Genomic DNA, 6,250 nt, shown 5'->3' on the forward strand with positions numbered 1-6,250 from the left:
AAGCCACTTCTCTCCAGGAAAAACATCAGGGACAGACTGATGTTTTGAAAAAGGTACAGGGATTGGACTGCTGAGGACTGGGGTAAAGTCATTTTTTCTGATGAATCCCCTTTCTGATTGTTTGGGGCATCTGGAAAAAAGCTTGTCCGGAGAAGACAAGGTGAGCGCTACCATCAGACCTGTGTCATGCCAACAGTAAAGCATCCTGAGACCATTTATGTGTGGGGTTGCTTCTCAGTCAAGGTAGTGGGCTCACTCACAATTTTGTCTATGAACACAGCACTGAATAAAGAATGGTACCAACACATCCTCTGAGAGCAACTTCTCCCAACCATCCAGGCACAGTTTGGTGACGAACAATGCCTTTTCCAGCATGATGGAGCACCTTGCCATAAGGCAAAAGTGATAACTTAGTGGCTCGGGGAACAAAACATTGATATTTTGGGTCCATGGCCAGGAAACTCCCCAGACCTTAATCCCATTGAGAACTTGTGGTCAATCCTCAAGACGCGGTGGACAAACAAAAACCCACAAATTCTGACAAATTCTAACAAAGCATTGATTATGCAAGAATGGGCTGCCATCAGTCAGGATGTGGCCCAGAAGTTAATTGACACCCTGAGTGCCAGGGTGGATTGCAGAGGTCTTGAAAAAGAAGGGCCAACACTGCAAATATTGACTCTTTGCATCAACGTCATGTAATTGTCAATAAAAGCCTTTGACACTTATGAAATGCTTGTAATTATACTTCATTATCAATTAGTAACATCTGACAAAAATATCGAAAGATGCTGCAGCAGCAAACTTTGTGGAAATTAACATTTGTGTCATTTTCAAAACTTTTGGCTACGACTGTACATAGTCAATGGTAGGCTATGAGGAGAATCCTACAGTAGGTACACCTATAGCTCATCGTTTGGCAATACTATTGTAGACTACTTTATCACTGACCTCAACCTAGAGTCAAATCAAAGGTTTATTTGTCATGTGTGCCGAGTACAACAGGTGTAGACCTTACAGTGATGCAACTAGTCCGGGTAGCCATTTGATTACCTGCTCAGGAGTCTTATGGCTTGTGGGTAAAAGCTGTTGAGAAGCCTTTTGGACCTAGACTTGGCGCTCCAGTACCGCTTGCCATACAGAGAGAACAGTCTATGACTAGGGTGGCTGGGGTCTTTGACAATTTTAGAGTCTCTCAAAGCGTTCCCAGTCAGCCCAATAACACCCCTATTTGATCAAATCAAATCAAATGTTATTTGTCAAATACAAGTGTTTAGTAGATGTTATGGCGGGTGTAGCGAAATGCTTTGTGTTCCTAGCTCCAACAGTGCAGTACTTTCTAACAATTCACAAGAAATATATAAATATTGGATTAAGCAAGTCGGAGTGTCATTGACTAAATAGAATATACATTTATTTATAAAGCCCTTCTTACATCAGCTGATGTCACAAAGTGCTTTACAGAAACCTACAACCCCAAACATGCAAGCAATGCAGGTGTAGAACTAAAAATTATTACATTATTTAAACATTATTAAAGTGGCCAGTGATTCCATGTCTCTGGATAGAAGCTGTTTAACAGTCTGATGGCCTTGAGATAGAAGCTGTTTTTCAGTCTCTCGGTCCCAGCTTTGATGCACCTGTACTGACCTCACCTTCTGGATGATAGCGGGGTGAACAGGCAGTGGCTCGGGTGTTTGTTTTCCTTGATGATCTTTATGGCCTTCCTGTGACATCGGGTGATGTAGCTGTCCTGGAGGGCAGGTAGTTTGCCCCCGGTGATGCGTTGTGCAGACCGCACTACCCTCTGGAGAGCCCTGCAGTTGTGGGCGGAGCAGTTGCCGTACAAGGCGGTGATGCAGCCCCCGACAGGATGCTCTCAATTGTGCATCTGTAAAAGTTTGTGAGGTTTTTGAGGACCAAGCCAAATTTCTTCAGCCTCCTGAGGTTGAAGAGGCGCTTTTGCGAATTCTTCACAACCCTGTCTGTGTGGGTGGACCATTTCAGATCGTCAGTGATGTGTACGCCGAGGAACTTGAAGCTTTCCCCGTTCGCCACTACGGTCCCATCGATGTGGATAGGGGGGTGCTCCCTTTGCTGTTTCCTGAAGTCCACGATCAGCTCCTTTGATTTGTTGACGTTGAGGGAGAGGTTATTTCCCTGGCACCACTCTCCCAGGGCCCTCACCTCCTCCCTGTAGGCCGTCTCGTCGTTGTTGGTAATCAAGCCCACTACTGTTGTGTCGTTTGCAAAACTGATGATAGAGATGGAGGCGTGCGTGGCCACGCAATCATGGGTGAACATAGAGGCTGAGCACGCACCCTTGTGGGGCACTTGTGTCAAAGATCAGCAAAGTGGAGATGTTGTTATTCACCACCTGGGGGCTGTCCGTCAGGAAGTCTTGGACCCAGTTGCACAGGGCGGGATTCAGACCGAGGGCCTCCAACTTGATGATGATGGTGAATGTTGAAATATAGTCAATGAACAGCGTTCTTACATAGGTATTCCTCGTGCTCACAGCAAAATCACAGTTTACCTGAACATGAGGCATCAAAGCCAAAGGAACTGAACAATTTTATGAAATGCTATAGATGGAAGGAAAGTTGTGTGGAAATCTGCCCAAAAAACAATTAGGTAACAACAAATTCAATCCCTTTTAGACAACTTCCTGGAGATAATATTTCACTGTAATAGTGAAGGTGTAAACTTGGCAGTAGAAATCCTAGACAGTATATTTGACCTCTCAGCTTCCCTGTCATACCTAAATCCTTCAAGCAGACTATCTAAGAAAATTAACAACACTGACAAATGGTTTGATGAAGACCTAATAAATAAATAAAGAAACCTGGCCAACCAAAAACATAGAGACCCAGAAAACCTCTAAGTCTACGCCTTCACTATGGTGAATCACTAAAACAATACACAAATACACTACAGACAGAATAAATAATATGTCATAAATCAGCTCAATGTAATCTCTCTCTCTCTCTCTCTCTCTCTCTCTCTCTCTCTCTCTCTCTCTCTCTCTCTCTCCTCTCTCTCTCTCTCTCCTCTCTCTCCTCCTCTCTCTGGCTCCTCTGTCTCCTGTCTCTGGTCCTTCTCGTTCTCTGTCCTCTGTCTCTGTCCTTCTGTCTGGTCTCTGGGCCCTCTGTCTCTGTCTCTGGGTCTGCCTGTCATCCTGGCTCCCCTCTCTCTCTCTCGTCCCTCTCTCTCCTCTCTCTCTCTCCTGTTTAGTATGTGTGTGAGAGAGAGAGCTGTGTTTGTGTGTGAGAGAGAAAGAGAGACGTATGGATAAACCACTTCTCCAATCTTTTTGGCTCTATACAAAATCTTAGAATCAACTTTTGAAGAAAACCAGAATCCCACTGGATTCTCCAATTACATTGAATGAACTACAGGACAACATACAATCCCTTCAACCAAAAAAGGCCTGTGGTGTTGATGGTATCCTAAATTAAATGATAAAATATACAGACCCACAAATTCCAAATGGCTGTACTAAAACTATTAACATCATCCTTAGCTCTGGTATCTTCCCCAATAGTTTGGAACCAAGGACTGATCACCACAATCCACAAAAGTGGAGACAAATTTGACCCCAATAACTACTGTGGGATATGCGTCAACAGCAACCTTGGGAAATACTCTACATTATCATTAACAGCAGACTAGTTCATTTCCTCAGTGAAAACAATGTACTGATGTTAGGGTTAGGCGCAGAGAGCAGAGGCTAAAGGATTTATTCCGGTGACAGAAAGGTCACGCCAAAACACTAGGAGCAATACAATGACCGCCCAAAAACAGTACACAACAGTCTGGAGAAAATACAAAAATAACACATCCACAAAACAAACAGAGAAACAATCCAGCACAAAAGCAGGCAGGTTTAAATAGCCGAAACAAGAAACAGGTAATAACCAATAAGACAACACCAACAGAAAAGGAAAAGGGGAAATCGGTGGCAGCTAGTAGACCGGTAACGATGACCGCCGAGCGCCGCCCGAACTGGAAGATGAGCCACCTTCGGTGGAAATCGTGAACAGTACCCCCCCCCCTCCCCCAACGCGCAGCTCCTGCAGCGCACCGACAACCGGCCTCGAGGCGACGCCGAAGGCGAGGCGCAGGGCGATCCGGAGGAGGCGATGGAAATCCCTCTGCAGTGATGGATCCAAGATGTCCCCCACCGGTCCCAGCACCTCTCCTCTGGACCGTACCCCTCCCATTCCATGAGGTACTGCAGGCCCCTCACCCGGCATCTAGAGTCCAGAACATGTCCACCCCTTGATGTCCAGAGGGGGCGGAGGGACCTCCGGCACCTCACCTTCCTGCTAACCGCCGGCCTGAGGAGAGACACAAGAAACGAGGGGTAAGTAAGTAACGACGATAGTAAGAAGGGAGTTGTAACCGATAACACACCTCGTTTATCCTCCTCAGGACGTTAAATGGCCCCACACACTGTGGCTCCAGCTTCTGGCAGGGCTGGCGGAGGGGCAGGTTTCGGGTCGAGAGCCAGACCCTGTCCCCCGGTGCGAACACGGGGGCCTCACCGCGGTGGCGGTCAGCGCTCCTCTTCTGCCGTTCACCAGCTTGCTTAAGTAAATTCCTGGACGGCCCTCGAGCGCTGCACCCACTCCTCCACCGCAGGAGCCTCGGTCTGGCTCTGATGCCGCGATGCCGGACCGGCTGGTAGCCCAACACGCATTGAAACGGTGACATTTCGTGGAGGAGTGGCAGAGTGGTTCTGAGCCACTTCCACCCATGGGACGTAACCTCGCCCATTTGTCCTGGCCGGTCCTGGAATAACGACCCGCAGAAACCTACCCAGCCTCCCTGGTTCACTCTCTCCACTGCACATTACTTCTTGGGGTGATAACCGAGGTCAGGCTGACCGAGACCCCCAGATGCTCCATAAACTCCCNTATACAAAATCTTAGAATCAACTTTTGAAGAAAACCAGAATCCACTGGATTCTCCAATTACATTGAATGACTACAGGACAACATACAATCCCTTCAACCAAAAAAAGGCCTGTGGTGTTGATGGTATCCTAAATTAAATGATAAATATACAGACCCACAAATTCCAAATGGCTGTACTAAAACTATTTAACATCATCCTTAGCTCTGGTATCTTCCCCAATAGTTTGGAACCAAGGACTGATCACCACAATCCACAAAGTGGAGACAAATTTGACCCCAATAACTACTGTGGGGATATGCGTCAACAGCAACCTTGGGAAATACTCTACATTATCATTAACAGCAGACTAGTGTCATTTCCTCAGTGAAAACAATGTACTGATGTTAGGGTTAGGCGCAGAGAGCAGAGGCTAAAGGATTTATTCCGGTGACAGAAAGGTCACGCCAAAACACTAGGAGCATACAATGACCGGCCCAAAAACAGTACACAAACCAGTCTGGAGAAAATACAAAAATAACACATCCACAAAACAAACAGAGAAACAATCCAGCACAAAAGCAGGCAGGTTTAAATAGCCGAAACAAGAAAACAGGTAATAACCATAAGACAACACCAACAGAAAAGGAAAAGGGGATCGGTGGCAGCTAGTAGACCGGTAACGATGACCGCCGAGCGCCGCCCGAACTGGAAGATGAGCCACCTTCGGTGGAAAATCGTGACAGTACCCCCCCCCCCCCTCCCCCAACGCGCAGCTCCTGCAGCGCACCGACACCGGCCTCGAGGGCGACCCGAAGGCGAGGCGCCAGGGCGATCCGGATGGAGGCGATGGAAATCCCTCTGCAGTGATGGATCCAAGATGTCCCCCACCGGTCCCCAGCACCTCTCCTCTGGACCGTACCCCTCCCATTCCATGAGGTACTGCAGGCCCCTCACCCGGCATCTAGAGGTCCAGAACATGTCCACCCCTTGATGTCCAGAGGGGGCGGAGGGACCCTCCGGCACCTCACCTTCCTGCTACCGCCGCCTGGAGGAGAGACACAAGAAACGAGGGTAAGTAAGTAACGACGATAGTAAGAAGGGAGTTGTAACCGATAACACACCTCGTTTATCCTCCTCAGGACGTTAAATGGCCCCACACACTGTGGCTCCAGCTTCTGGCAGGGCTGGCGGAGGGGCAGGTTTCGGGTCGAGAGCCAGACCCTGTCCCCCGGTGCGAACCACGGGGGCCTCACCGCGGTGGCGGTCAGCGCTCCTCTTCTGCCGTTCACCAGCTTGCTTAAGTAAATTCCTGGACGGCCCTCGAGCGCTGCACCCACTCCTCCACCGCAGG

The sequence above is a fragment of the Oncorhynchus kisutch genome, linkage group LG9 (assembly GCF_002021735.2).
Source record: "Oncorhynchus kisutch isolate 150728-3 linkage group LG9, Okis_V2, whole genome shotgun sequence".
NCBI lineage: Eukaryota > Metazoa > Chordata > Actinopteri > Salmoniformes > Salmonidae > Oncorhynchus > Oncorhynchus kisutch.